This window comes from Rhagoletis pomonella, unplaced genomic scaffold (assembly GCF_013731165.1).
Source record: "Rhagoletis pomonella isolate Grant_MI unplaced genomic scaffold, Rhpom_1.0 Rhpom_scaffold_00007, whole genome shotgun sequence".
Taxonomy (NCBI): domain Eukaryota; kingdom Metazoa; phylum Arthropoda; class Insecta; order Diptera; family Tephritidae; genus Rhagoletis; species Rhagoletis pomonella.
In genome coordinates, this window is record NW_023458561.1 from 30070941 (window position 1) to 30087478 (window position 16538).

Consider the following 16538-nt stretch of genomic DNA (forward strand, 5'->3'; position numbering starts at 1 on the left):
TAAAAAATCTGCATAAAAATATTTAAAAACTTTTTCAAGTTAATCGCAATGATGAGATTTCCGGGGCGTATACGTTACATACACAACTACGGGTATATGAGCACGAGTTGTTATTTTTATTGTTACCTTCCTTTTATTAGCTCGGGATGTAACTATGTAATATTGATGCGCCTAAAAGATGCAGCGTATTCTATTCTCAAGTTACATACCTGATGACAGTACGAATGGCAATTATAATAGGGAGGTTTTAGTTTTTTAAACTATAATTTTATTACTTTTTTAAGCCACTTCAAAAAAAGGAGAAGGTTATCAATTCGTCGGAATATATATATACATTTTTTTTTATATGTATGTTACCGCATAACTTTGGACCACGTCAATCGATTTCGATAATTTTCTTTTCTATCGGAGAGGTGTTACCTCAATGGTGGTCCCATACTAATTTGGTTGGGATCCGATCAGTTGGTCATGAAGAAATTTACGGTACTATTTGATTTAATTTTGATATGAGATTTGAAGTTGTTTTTCTTTTTTGCTTAAAAATTACTTGTTATTACATCTTTTCTAAGTTGCAATTCAAATTCAATTTGGCGATGGAAACTTGTTCTTTACGCAAAATGCATTGTCTAAGATAAGTGTGTTTCTATCGAAAAATTTAACAATTCGTGAGATTTGCTTATACATATGTATATCCGAGGGATGACATTCGCGTGAATCTAATCATTCTCACTCGCTTGTTATGACAGTGCGAATATGATTATATCCGTGCGAATGGCATGCGTTGGATACCGTAATAGGCATGATTATTATTAGTACTAAGTCTGAAAAATTATTTCCCTAACGTCCATATACAATATATACATATGCACTTATTATTACATACATATGCATGTAAACATACGGTTTTTTTTTAGTTTTCTGCGGTGGCATGTGCTCTTATTGGTTGTGGTTTAGCTTAACACGTGCCATTCAAATTGCGTCAATGCATTACTATTTTGTTTACTTTTAGTTTTAAAATTAAGAAAAATTTTCAACCAAGCAGATAAATACATACATATATAAAATTTGTATAACAAATTGATACAAGTGCAATTGAGCTCATTGCACTTAGCCATCGAGTATACCTATCATACATATTTATGCATACATATGGACATAAATCAACATACATATATGTATATCCACATACATTAGAATCACCAACAAAGATCACAAGTTTATTATTTAGTATTGTGCCAAAATCAATTTCATTAGTTTTTCAACGGCGATTGAATATAAGAATCTTGTGTAAACAAGGATGGAAATAAATATTAAAATGTTGGCACTTAAGAAATATTTTGTTGTGATTAAGACGGACGAAGCTATTTCCGTTTTATACGACTAAAACTTATCCCACGACAAAAGCTTTTTAAAGCTCTCTGTACAATATTTTAGTCAGTCAGTCAGTTTTTTATTTAGTCATAGAAATCTTTTACTCTTTGCCCCTCCATATTCAAATTATAGAATGCTTTAAAAAGCTTCCGCTTCCGCGGGATATATTTTGGTCATGACTGGTTTAGATTGGTGATTTGCACTGGCAGCTGGGGTTAGCGCCTGTTATACAAACGGAGTCTAAATGGTCCCATGCTCATTACTATTAAGAGAGCTTTTAATCTGCGAGCTTTAATAGCTCCTCCCGCAGAATAGGTTTTCGTTGTGACTACTTTAGATATGCGACGTACAGAGAGATTTTACTCAGTGCGAGCCCACAAATCTTCGAAAAATTCCTGCCGCGGTATGTATTTTGGGCGTGACCAGTTTAGATGCATCTAACGTAGTGGCGGCACTCTGTGTGCGTTCATATAAACTCTGTACAAAATTTTGAAAATCTCCACCGCTGGATATATTTTGATTCTAACTAATAAACTCCATATGTACATACCACACAATCATGGAGGCTAGTTGACTTTGACTCCCAAGAGGGGAATTCTTTTGAGACTGTTTTACAAAATCTGATTACCAGAATTAACAATGCCATCACAAAGAAAGAATCAGCCTTGGCTGTTTTGGTAGACATTGATGGTGCTTTTGACAATACCACCTTCGATGGCATTCGCGTCTTGGCTCTAAGGCATGGAGCAAATTCGGTGGTGGTAAATTGAATTCGTTTAATGCTCGGGCAGCGGTCATTCGGATTCAGGTGCGGAGTTCATACGGACTGTACTCAGAGCGGTGTGAATTCATTATTTACTAATCGGCTCTTATATATGTACATATATGTATATGCCTGGCCCTTCTCTGCCAGTGTTTTATTATTTTTTTTATTTTATAATCCACTTATCATTATTGTGTCAATTTTTACTATTTTTATATTAGTGCAAACTGGCATACGTTTTTTTTTATAATATCACGATAGTTTTGAACGAAATAGTCAGCTAATCACTTGTACAATCTGACGGATTCGTTTTCATTTTTGTCGATAAACAAACCGAATCAAAAATTTTGCACTTCTTTTAACATTTTTAAACTTTTCTTATTTGTTTGCACTTTGTGCGGTATACCCGCACAGTGTTTCGAATCGCTAATCTAGCTGGACGAAAGTCAAAATTGCATTTGTTTGTAAATTTAAATTAGATAGAAATCACATTTATTAAAGCAATAAACATATGGAAAAAAGGTAAAAAAGGAAAAAGGGCCTCTGTTATGAGTTGATAAAAAAATTTAAAATTTAATATAATGCAAAATATATAATCATAAACATTCCTAAAATAACTAGCTTTCTACAGAATTATTATTAAATTTTTAACAAATTTGTAATCGTCATAAGTACAATCAACTGAACTAAAAGATTTCACATATGAAGGATTAAGATTTTTCGATTTTTTCATCCGCCATATTGGATCCGGAATTTTGAATTTTTGGTAAATTACTTCAGATTCGTATTCAGCGACGTAAAATTAAAAATGATTAAATAGTTTCGTTCAGCTAGATTTGCGATTCGAACCACTGTGCACCGGTACCTACTTATGACAAAAAGAATTAACACTGTACTGTTACTTAAGTATACATATTCAAATTGACTCGCAAATTATTTAAACTTTATATGTGAAAAAGGGTCACGTGCTTGTTAAAAAATTGCTAAAATCATGTTGGATTACAAACAGCAACGACCAGAGAGAACTTTTACTCTGCGCACGTCCACATAAAATCTATAGTTTGGCGCGCTGGATGCGGCAGCAATAGGCCGAGAGAGCTGATAATTTGCCAATTAAATTTTAATAATTCTTAGAATTTCGTCAAAAATTTGACAGCTAGAGTTTCAATGAATGTTCCCATTACTACATGCCCATTAGAAAGAGTTTCAGTTTTGCCCAGTGATAATAAAAGAAAGCTTTTTCGTACGAAATCCATAGAAAGCTCTCTCCTGGACTATGTTGGGGTCGTAATTGGCATTGTCAATGACTATTTTTACACAGAGAAAAAACTACCTGATGAAAAGAATAGAAGACACTGTTCCTTTATCGACGCACACGAGGCAAAGTGACGATTTAGCTGGACAAAAAAAATTAACTAATAAAATTGATTTGGGGTATGGGAAATTAATATTTTATGATGGTTTAAAACTATTTAACCCTTCATTAGCATTGGGATCATGCATCCCAAGGAAAATTGAAAAAATCGGCAAAATGCAATTCCTACTATAATTGAATAAGATAACGTCCCATTGGTAGTTGTAAGTATTTTATTTTCATAATCACCTATTTTGGGTTCATTTAATTAGTGCATAATTTTTTGTAGCAATTAATTGGCATCATCCACTGTTGAATGTATAGGTGTTTTTTTTTGAAAGTGCATCGATTTACAAGCGAAAACAAATGTTTCTAGACCACAAAGTCATTTTGTGGAAAAATATAAGTGTTTTATCAAGTTTACATTTTGATATTTCGCTTTTGTGTTTTTATATTTTGTTTTGTCAATCAGCTAATGCGAATAGATAATTTGGTAGCTGTAAACCAAATGCAATTACTCCTAAAGTGGTGCAAAGGGGGCGCTAAATTTTTATGGGGGCTTTCTAAAAGACTCAAAAAATATTTTTATAAAAATCAAATGAGGGTACTCCGGGGTACTTTTTTATTATTTAGGGACTAACTATTTTCTAGTTGATTTTATAGAACTTTTTTAAATAACTATAGTTTTTAAATTGTTACACGTAAACTAATGAAAAAATAAAAACTTACTTTTAAAAAGTCCTTCTTTAATACAAAAATAATTTTAAAAAGTTATATCCACACATACTATAATTAATACAGGGCTACCGCGTATGACTGATTGAGGTGCCTGTGCGCACGATATGCATTCGGCAAGTTGCGGGTATGTATGTACTTCAGTAACAGTAACATTGCTTCATAACTATTACTGTCCCTTAGTTAGGTAAACATTAAGGAACGTTCATACATACATACGTACATACATAAATATCATCGCAATTTTCGACTTTTGTTGAGCTCAGTCGTCACGTTTGCCTTATTTTCGCAACTTTGCAAAGTTTTTTATTTTTATTTCTATAAGTGATTTTTATAAAAATATTATAGTTTATACGACAACAATAAATTTTTTAATTTAAAAAATTTGCATAGGTCTATATTTTCTAGTTTCTAATCAGATTTTTTTGAAAAATTTTTGTTTTTTGAACACAATACTAAGCTAAAATTGAATAGGCTACAAAACTGCATAATCAAAATTTTTCTAAAAAAATCTGAATACAAACTTCTGAATTTGTATGCAAATTTGTTGAATTTTCCTAAGACTTGCAAAAATATTTAGAAATTTTTCTTTGTTTTTTTTTTGTTGTAGTATAAAGACTATTTTTATAAAAATTTTCCGAAAAGAAAATAAGACTAAAAACATTGCACACATTGTGATAAAATCTCTGTACCAAGAACTTTGTGGTTCACTGTATGTACAGGCGTAAAATTTTCGGAATGAACGAGTCTATATTATTTGGGAAAAGTACTGACTTCAACACTGTTTTACAACAGTCTTTTTTTCCGTAAAAAGTTTGAGAGCTACAAAAAATATAAGCCGGTCTGGGAGATCGATTAATTTTTTGACGATTCTTTTTCATATCGATTATTTTCATTTCGATTCGTAGCAACTCACATGTCGATTTTTTGCTAACGAGCTGGCACCTCTCAAAATTAATTACTATGTACTCAAATAATGAGTGGTCGATCTCACCTCTCTAGGACAATTGTAAGAGGTGCCGCCGCGAGCCTTTAGTTTACCCATAGTTAGTTTACCCATTTAAGTATTATGCGGGATTTTTTTTTGGGCCTTAATATACTGGAATTTATTAGGCTATAAAACTGTATACCAAAAAATATTTCAAAATGCTGATTAGAAAGTTCGAAACTATAATGCAACTTGGTTGAATTTATCTAAATTTTGCACAAAGTTTGAAATTCGCACTTACATGTTTTTTTAGATATTGAGCAAAACTTAGAAAAAAAAATAAACATTAAGTCAACAAGACAAAAATAGACAAAACTAGTCAAAATATCGTGTTTCTTTTATTTTGGTCGTTGGTGTATGTAACTATGCATATATTTAAGTGGCAGCGACCCCTCTCCAATTTCAAATAATTTCATCAATATTCGTTTATCTATGCCTCCTTTGCTTGCTTTTTAAACTACTCACCAGAAATCCCTTTATCATTGTGGCTTTGGAAATAGCCCGAAGGCAAGGTGATGAAATAATAAACTGAATTTCCGAGCTTTTAAAATAAAAAGCAACACAATAAGACACAATATTTTTTTTTTCATTGCCACTTCCATATGTTTACTTTCTTATCTAGCCGTTTAGCATCATACTTTTTTCCATTTGAAACAAATGTTTATTTTCCTTTTTGTAAATTCAAATTATTTTTTGTACATATTATAGGTACATATGTATGTATGTATGTGCATAAATATTTTTACGTATTATTGTTTACCGTGCAAATCAAATTGTTGATAAACCACATATTCACTCACTCTCTGGCCAACCGGCGTTTTTCGGTATTTCAAGGTCAAATCACGCCCAGCAACAAGTAGATATTAACAACAGCAAATAACAGAGGAACGTCAACATCCATCATAAGGCACTAAAGAGCAACAATGCGAACGGCGATAAAAACAATAAAAGTCGAATTATGACAACTTAACTTAACAGAACTTAGAACTTAGAAAATCTAAATTAAACAGATTTCGCCGAAGCATTATGTTACGTTAAGTTTCGGCTATTCAATTATAAGCAACATCCATTTAAGAGAATTTTTAAGTGAGAGCCTGTAAGTTACGTTAAGTTGCCATAATCAGACCATAGTAACTGTGGAGTGATGTGACTAAATTCATATGCAAAACTCAAATCTATAGTATGCCTATCCATCCGATATCAGAGTAAATTTTCTATTGAGCCTAAATCTCTGGTCACCCAAATTTCGTTTAGGTTCGTTTTCATCCTACAGAATCTGCTTCGCTTCTGCGAGTGAGTTCCCAGTTTCGTTCGATGATAGTTTGCAATGTCCTAAAAGAATTCCTGGAGTGATCCTGAAGTTACTCTTAGATCGGCTCGTGCGATCCTTAGAGCTTCTTTTAGAGTGTTCTTTTGCATAAACCGCAGAAGGGCAATGGGGCGATAACAGGACTTTTTATAGGTAATCTCGAAACCCGTTGGATTTATACTAGGTTGATTACACGAAGGTTTTTTAACTTGTTAGGACATACCATCTCTAATTTTTATGTTCTTTAATGAGTTCAAAGGGCTTTAAAAGCTGTCAAGATCGCAACATTATGGTTCCGGTAGTTGCTCTCACTTATGAAGTCAGCACATCTTTCTATAGGGTATGAATGTATGTTGAGGGTATTTTAAGATATCAGGTCTTCAGTCCGCGATCAGTAGGGTGCCACATTTAACCTCAAGCAAATCACTTATTAGTGAAGAACAACAATGGAATTTTTCTAAAAAAAAAGCTTCGCTCAAAATTTTACTATTATCATTATTAGTACATATTTATTTGTTTATGTGAGTTCTTTAATTGCATATATGTATGTACAAGATATGTACATACATTGTATGTATGTATGTATATTTACTTATTTTGTTCGAAAGTTGTTTACTTACACTCCACAGAATATGGGCGACGCCTGTCTGTCTTGCAATGAAAACATATTAGCTGTTCTTATTTACAGACATATGTACATATGAACATATATATGTATCTACAAACATATACGTATACAGTTATAATTCTCTATGACGATCAAAAAAACCCAGAAAATTACTCCGTTGTATAGAGAATTATGTAGTTGTATAGAGAAAATAAGTTATTTTTGGTTTTGGTTGTGTTTTGGTGCTCGAGCCCCCAGCCGCTACGTGGCTTTAAATTTTTTTCTGCAACAGAGTAACCATGGTATAATATTGAAAAAAGGATATCATACTGACTGCACTACGCTTTAGCGGATCCGCACGATACGCCATTTCTTTAAATGAAATTTATAGCTGCTATATCTATGTACATATATGTTGAAAAAGAAAATTAATTAAAAGTTCATTTGATAAAATACAATACATATTCAGAATATCCTTGAATTATTTTGAGATCTATTGCAAAATTTTATACAGACAGGACTATAAAAAGTAGAAAATATATAAAAAAGTAGAATGCAAAGTTGAACAATGTAAACGCCATTTTATATTGAATATTTTGATTTTTTCTTATATTTTGATGTTTGTTTTTAGCCATTAATTTTTTTGTTTGTGCAACCCTGCGTGAGTTGAACGCAAAAGTTGCCTGAAAATCGCCTCGTGCGAAAGCCCTATTACCCACAACTTGTTTGTGAATTAAAATGTATCACAATTTACACTAAGCTAAAAGTAAAAGTGTCTTTTAAAAATTCGAAGATAAACGTATCAGTTTGATCCATTTGGATCAAAACGGCAACACTGTTCGCTAGTAGGTTAGTAATACGGGTAAAAGAGAAAGAAGTTTCACTTCAGTCGCGCATGGGATCCATACACAACTTTTCTTTTGTTTGCACTCAAAAAGTGGGGAGTCATACGATTCTCTGCACCTCAAGTACCAGATGTCGAAGAGATATAACTTTGACTTCATAGATATATTGAGTAATGGGAGAAATTGTCGAAGAATTTTAGTTTTCTTAATTTCTTGTACACGAAATTTTTTCCGATAGGCATTACTATTTTTTTTTCTTAGTATCACTTTGAAAAAAAAATACAAAAATCTTTAAAAAGGTAGAAGATGGTGATGGGTCGACGTGCGTGTTATTTAATATTTTTTAATAGTATTAACTTTTTAAAACTTCGTAGTCGCAGTAGAAAGACACGTATACGCCCCTTAAGCTCGAGTAAAAGTGGCCTATGACTTCTTTCAGCGAAAATTATCAAAATTACGTCCTCTTATAAAAATATACCATAGTTATTCTGTTGCAAAAATGTTGTTGTACAGTGTTATTAGGAAACATTTTCATGACACCTGCAAAACAATCGGATTTTAAGAATTGTCTTTTCCATTAAGATTGCGAAATTTTGAAAAACGACAAATGCATTTAATTTTGTTTTATTTTTTAATTTTTATGTATTTATTATTGTATGCAACCTATACACCTGAGATTATTAGTATCTATGCCACCTACCAGTAGACATAGTATCAGCGTCAGGCCAGCTGTTTGTTAAATTTTTATGGACTTCCACATAATATATATGTATGTACATACATATGTTGGTAGTTGAGTGCAGTTGATGGTAACAAAACTACGAATGCATACACAGATGTCAATACAGTTCAGAATTTCATACTAGCAGTTACAGTTCAACCAGTTCATTCACCTCATATTGGTAACTAGGTTTTTTTCGCGCTGCATGTACCCAATACTAAATACCTAGTACAGAATTGTTTATTCTTGTATATGTACATACATATGTATGTATGTACCTTGGCTTTATACTTTTTGAATACATGGTTGAATTGTTTTCTTTAAATAAATTTACGTATTTTTTCTTGTTTTCTGCTCGCTTTTGTTTTTCTTTTGCGAAATAATCACTTAAAGAACTTTTTGAAAAAGTCCCCTCAGATGACAAAACCGATTAGGCTTAAAAAATCTGCATAAAAATATTTAAAATTCTTTTCAACGGAATCGTAATAATGAGATTTTTGATGCTGTTTTTTTACTTTTTTCAAAGATTGATTTTAGAAAAACTTAAATAACTGGGCCAAAACTTTTCTGATTAAGACTTATGGGATCTCGGTAGAAAGGTATTTCCACACTATTTTAAATTTACGCGTAAAAAAAAGTCATTCGTGTCCCTTTTTTTTTTTTCAAATACCAACACATCCTTATTCAACTTTGAATGATGTTCGTTCATCCTACCTTTCTCTTTCATCCTTTGAATGAGCTTATTAGCAAAGAAATAAAAAGGGTGAGAAAGTACCTTTCCAATGATACCTCACAAGTCTAAATTTGAAGAGTTTAGGTTCAGTTATTCCAGTTTTTCTTACACCAATCTTTGAAAAAAATTAAAAAACAGCATCAAAAATCTCATCATTACGATTCCGTTCAATTTTTTTTTTTTTATGCAAATTTTTAAGCTTAAATCGTTTTGTCATTTGAAGGGCTTTTTTCAAAAAACATCTTTACGAATCTATTTTTATTCATAAAAAAACTCCATTTTTGGAGGTATTATCAAATCGGTCCGGCTCGCTTAAACCTTAATATTTTTCCGAAATATTTTGGTGGACGTTTTAAAATATAATAGATTTTATAATTCCAATGGAAAAACAGTACCGATTTTTTTTTTTTTTTTATGGGTTGTGATGCAGTCTAATGTACATAATATGCGAAAAATATAAAGTGGTTATTAAAAAGTGCTTTCATTTATTGCCTTTATTAAAATTTTGAGCTTTTACAAATGGTTTATTAATGGTTCAAATCAAAGCTTATTTTGAGTTTATCGCAAAGCTATTTTATGAAGCTTGAAACACCCTACTCTCCATTTAAATGCACGCATTGTATACATGCAATAAATTACTTATATATAAAGTGAGATTGCAAATATGTAGTCATATATATATGTACATATGTATGTACATACAATATTGTGAGTAAAAAGTTTTTTTTTTGTATTGAAGCCCATATTAGCAAGAGAAAAAAGTTACAGCAGCCAAGCCAACGCACTTGGCAACAAGCGAATAGTAAACTTATGCATATAGCTACATACATACATTCATATGAATATGCATACATACATACACACTCATAATAATGTACATGCATAGTTGCAATATTTCGACACAAATGGTACGAGCGATGAACGAATGCACTTGGCAACAGCAACTGTTGCTGGTTTTTGATGCGTTGCGCATTCGCGGAAATTGCGAACAACAAGTAAATGCATAGCAAACATATAAATTAATGTCTGAATGAAAATACTTTTATACATACATGAACATATGTATGTGTACATAAATGTATGTATGTACTATATACATAAGATGCATAGAAGAAGTATGGCGGTGTGAGTAAGCTATGTGGGATACGAATGCACGGCAATTTAATATAACAGCAATTGTTGCTTTCAATACTATATCGTATCAGGAAAGTGAAATTACAAATTGTCTTGTGTAAAATCATATTTCAGACCAAACACCGTCCAGATATATGCAACACTTACACCTCCGAGGAGTTGGCAACAAGAAAGCGTTCCACAGATATGCCATACAATGGGGCTAAGCGAATTTTAAAATTTAGGAAACTTAACCACGAGCCTATGTCTATCTCCTTATTGTCAATGGCGTTGGCGTCCCCCGTTACCCAATACAGTTGTACTTGAGTATTGGCCATAACTGGATTGCACTCTACCATCTACCATACTTCATGAGGAAGTGCTGTGCGATATTAGTGAATTTAGAGTAGCCTGACTGCCAATATTACTAATCAATATATCCGCTGCATTTTTTACGGTAAAACCCCCGCCTGGAAAATATAACAATACTCCGGCAGTTTGCGAACAGTGTTGCCAGAACTTTTCCGGAGAAAAGGCTAATCCCTCAAAAAAACAAAGCTAAATAAAAAGTAGTCAGATTGCAGCGAGTCCCATAGAACAACTGGTACAATGAGGGGCGTCAAGAAGCTGCAGAGATAGAGATGACGCCTACAGGGCCACATTGCTATCGGGCGCAACGCGTGCTACATGAGGCCGCTATAGGGAACTGAAGAGGGAAGCTAGACGTATTTTCCGCAAAAAGAAGAGAGAGGCCGAAAGACGTGAGTGCAAAGAGCTTGAAATGCTGGCCGACAGGAAAAATACCCGAAAATTTTACCCAAGAATTAGGCGACTTACGGAAACTGCTGGAAATGGCCTGCATGCATCAACTCCTATGCAGAAAATGGTCAGACGAACGCATGCCCGACGACTGGAATTTAAGTGTGCTCTGCCCAATCCAGAAGAAAGGCGAACCCGCCACTCGCACCAACTACCACGGAATCAGCCTTCTAAGCATAGGTTACAAGGTCTTATGGAGTGTATTGTGTGAATCACGCCGTCAACGAACTGATTGGGCCTTGTCAGTTTGGCCTTGGCCTGGTAAATCTACCATAGACCAGGTATTCACAATACGCCAAATCTTGGAAAAGACCCGCGGGAAAAGGATCGACACTCACATTATATTTGTCGACTTTAAAGCCGCTTTTTACAGCTCTAAAAGGAGTTGCCTATACGCCGATATGTCTAAATTTAGCATCCCCATCAAACTAATTCGACTGTTTAAAATTCGGCTTTGTTGAGCAATACCACCAGCTCCGTCCGAATTTGGAAATACTTCTCTGAGCCATTCGCTACCAAACGGGTGTTCATGTGCTTTTTTTTTAATCCAATGTTGTAAAAGATAATAAGAGCTGCGGAACTGAACCGCTCATGAACAATTTACTACAATTTACTGCAATTGCCTGCCTTTTCCTGGTTGGAGCGAATGGGTCTGGTGGTAAACGAGGACAAGACGAAGTATCTTCTGTTATCAAACAAACAGTCAGCACATTGGCGCTTCGGCACCCACGTCGCTGTTGACAGTTATAATTTCTAGAAAATAGAGTATTTCGTTTACTTGGGAACCAATATTAACACTGATAATAATGCCGGCATGGAAATCTAACGCAGAATCACTCTTGCCAAAAAGTGCTACTTTGGAAGCTCGTGTCTCGTCCACGTCAGTGATTGGGTTCCCAAAAAGGCATTCACAGGTCGAGAGTCAGTGTAAGTCTATACAGACCCGCTGTTAATGCCGTCTATTGCCTGTCGGGTCCAGAGGTTGCTTTTTGAACCTCTAAACTTCGTCCATTAGTTCGTATAGATGCCTTGAGACGTGCCTTGACGATGGCTCCGTCGCAAGCAGGTGTCTATTCGGGTACCCACGTCTGTGAGACCCTACTAGGAATGTGCTATGATCAGTATACTCCTCATATTGGAGCTTCGTCATGTAAATGGTGTTGTGACGACATCTGAAAATATCCGTTGGCTGTCTGAAGTGTTTCGACAGGTCTATAGCTTCGTCCACTGCGTCCTACTAGTACCGGCAACCATAAGGGCGCTGCCGAATTTAAAACCGACTAGCTAATTACCTTGTACGTCGCCAGCAACGTTTCTTTGTCTTTGCCGCAGGTGCTGCCGGCTTTGTACTCTATTGACAATTCAGGTTGTATTCGCCGTGAGGGAGCGCAGACTATCGTAAGTAACTCCGAGAATTTTTGGGTTATTTACCGTCGGTATTTGTACGCCATCCACGTGAGTTCCCAGCTTTGGTCTGACCTCCTTGGTCCAGGAGGTAAAAATGGTTGCCGAGGATTTTGTGGGGGAGAGGGTTAGGCTAATTGCAGTGAAGAATCGAGAAAGTTCGGAAAGATAACCGTTTACTTTCGAGCAAAAGTCATCAATCCCATTCCTAGGCGCGATTAAAGAGCAGTCGCCAGCATAAGATACAATGGAAATGGTGGTTGAAAGAGCTTTGAAATATAGTTGTTAAACAGTAGCGGAATAGTAGCAGTTATCTCTAAAACTTACTGACGAATGTCTACCACCCTGCAGATTCGCTGAGCACCGTTTGAGTTCCTGTGGGAGAGAGTAACGCTAGTAGTATGGAGTGGCGGATGGTATCAAACGGTTTTGACATATCCAACGCTACTAGGGGCAGTTTCGGTTTAGGCCACGAGTTATCTGAGTGCTTATGGCGTTAAGTGCTGTTGTTGTGCTACGCACTTTACGGAACCAATGACGATGCCTCGCTGGGATCAGGTGGGTTAGGGGAGCCGCAAGGCCTCAATTATCTTCGCTATCGGGGAAAGAAGGGTAATCGTCGTCTTATCGTTGACTCTCCCTTGTTGGCCGATTTCCCCGGTTTGAGCAATGGGACCACTGGCCTCATTTTCCGTATGTTCGGAATGATGAGAGTAGCCATGGACAGGTTGAGAAAATTGGTGAGCTGGTCTACTCCCGCAGGACCCAATTTTTTCAGCAACAACATGCATATTCCGTGGGGCCTCCTTCCGGGTGTTGAGTAGCCCCATGGACGACAAACGTTTAAGAGATTTCGCCGACCAAAACAAGGTTAGACCGCCGAAACAGCAGCCCTTAGTCGGGTAAAACCCAAGTCATTCCGGTACGTAAGACCGCCTGCTATGGGAATGTTGACGCAATCATCACCGAACTTGATTAAGAAGTTTCAGTTCAAAAACAAATATTAGGACTTTCTTCTAGCAAACGACCGATATGAACTAGTATTGCGAAAGGTCGATTTGAATTTCTAACTTGTTTTGAAGTTAAAATAATAGAATAATAGAATAAGTATCTATGTATGTATGTATGTATAACAATTTTTCCACCGGTAACATCTAATTAGTTGTTATTCATTTGTAAATAAATAAAAAGCCGTTAAAAACGATAACTGATAATATACACGTGTGCAAATAGTAAATGATACAAATGTTTATATGCAGGTATGTAAATACATATATTTGAAAACAATTTTATGACACTTACCTCGATAAAGTTCTGTAATTGATTGACAGCAAATAAAAAAGACAATGCCTGCCTGTCTATAATTGTTTCAATTGTATGCCACTGTACGTCGCGTGTGGAACGAAAAGAAAATGGAACACTGCACCAAAAATTAATGCACATTCATACATACATGTGTATGTATGTATGTATGTAGAAATATATTTTTATATGCGGATTATGTACGTCTATATGTATTTGTAATGTTGACGCTGTTTATGCCTCAAATTACTTTGTTTTTTTTTTGTATTTTTGTCTGCTGTGAATGCACGTTTTTCGGCTGAAAGCTTTTTTGTTGTTATGCGCTGATAAGCTGATAATAGCGTTCGTAACGTCTGTGTTGTTTTTACATTTTATACACACAATAATAATTATTTGATTTCTATTTTAGTCGTTTTTGGGCTTATCTGTTTTCTGGTTTGTTTGTTTTTTTTTTTTATTCTCTTGTTTATTTCATATATTTGTATTTTAATACTTTTATTGTTTCACCTTTTCTCATATAAGCAGGCACTTTTTAAATTAAACTTAATTAATATTGTATTTATGTAAAAGTACAAGTGTTTTTTTGTTTTTTTTTTTCACTGAGAAAGTATAGTTTATTTGTTTTTGAAAGCTACAGGAACCGATTCACAGGAAGGGTTATTATTATACCTTACGCATACTCGTATGAACGAACACATGCCGATATTTATTTGAATAAGCGTAAAAGGGTCGTTTATTTAAAAGTTTGCGGTGCACATTTACTTTTAATCTTTGTTCTTGTTTTTCGGTTTTATCAGCCAATTGTTATTTAATCGATTTATTGACAGCTTTTCCTATCGCTTTTTTTAATTCTTTTCAGATTTCTCGAGATTTGTATGACACCCTGTGAATTGAACAAAATGTGAAATCACGATTAATTTTTTTTTTGCATACATTTAAATATGTTAATCAAAGTCAATTAACTAGAATTGAAAATTAAAAAAAAAAAACTATATGTACAGTAACTAGTGTCTCGATTATCTGAACTGGTGAGGATCAAGGCGAATTGAAAACTCGGAAGATCTGGTAAAAGAAAAAAGTTTACAATATGAAATACGCCTTTTATTGTGATTAATTAAAATTTTGTACATTATAATAAATTTTCTAAAAAAAGCGAATTATTTTAAAGTGGCAGCGATTGTAGAATAACGGCTGGATAAAAGAATAAGGTAAGCGCTATTGATAATAAATGACAACAAGTACTTAGTTTTTAAACACAAAACAAAACCGACTTTAATTCTCATATGAAAAATTTAAGAGTACCGTTAATTTCTTCATGATCCAATGATCGGATCTGAACCATATTAGCATGGGACCACCTCTGAGATACCACCTTTTCTTAAAAAAAAAATACAAGAATTATAGAAATCGGTTAACGTTGTACATATGTATGTACATAAAAAATAATAATAATAATAATATTCCGACGAACTGCTAACCTATTTCTGTTTTGAAGTCGGTTAAAATAAAATAATTTAAGAATTTGGGGAACTACATAGTAACATGCTCCGAGACTTTGGAGAAATGGTCGCAGAAGACACTCTTAACACGGTGTTTCAGGTAGGCACTCGGAAGTGCTACCAATTAAAAATGCTATAATTTTGTCTGTTTTGCTTGTGTTTTATTCAAAAACATTATTTCATCATAAGAACTAGTCAACGAGAACAACGAATATCGATAATCTTGCAGCTCTATTCCGAACAACAAATGGATCTAATGAGGATAGGATAACCAGATGAGTCGAAGGAGAAATCAGGACACTGCATTTTTGAAAGTTAGCACAATCACTTTCTTTTCCATCAGAATTCAGTTTTTACGCTCAATTGTGAGATTTGAGAGTTCTCAGTTGAGAATTGTTGGATGTAGGCAAGGTCGCCACAAAAGCTTAACACCTTTAAGTACAATAAGTACGATGGCATCCTGACCGGGCGACTTGAAACTGTCAAAAGGCTCAATAGCATATCTTATGGCATCTTCATTCGCCACAGTTCTGGCAACAAACCAGTTGTATCTACATTGACACAGTAGTTTCCCTGCAAACCAAAGTTCCCGAAATCTTTAGGAGTATCTGATTTCTTTAACGATTTTTTTCCGAATCTTCAAAGAAAATTATATGAAGTGGTTGACACGAACTCGTAAAGAAATTTCGGTACGAAAAATAAAGAAAATTCTGAAAAAAGTCTGCAAGAAATTCTTCACATCCCTGCAAACCAAAGTTTCCGAAATCTTAACGAAATCTTTAGGAGTATCTGATTTCTTTAACGATTTTTTTCCGAATCTTCAAAGAAAATTATATGAAGTGGTTGACACGAACTCGTAAAGAAATTTCTGTACGAAAAATAAAGAAAATTCTGAAAAAAGTCTGCAAGAAATTCTTCACATAGCAGCATTATTTTCATTTCTTTACCGATTTTCTTCCGAAATTTCGTAAAAGA

The 16538-nt window shown here is 34.3% G+C and overlaps 2 protein-coding genes across 2 annotated transcripts in view; one reads left to right on the plus strand and one right to left on the minus strand.

Annotated features, from left to right (window-relative positions):
- LOC118742561 (sestrin homolog) overlaps positions 1–16538 on the minus strand; it is a gene marked incomplete in the record, with an annotated part of 134363 nt that overhangs the window by 116760 nt on the left and 1065 nt on the right. The window contains 1 exon segment of the mRNA XM_036474725.1: positions 14065–14947.
- The window catches only part of LOC118742560 (lethal(2)neighbour of tid protein 2), a 64136-nt gene that overhangs the window by 23633 nt on the left and 23965 nt on the right, over positions 1–16538 (plus strand). The gene's annotated exons all lie outside the window — the stretch shown is intronic.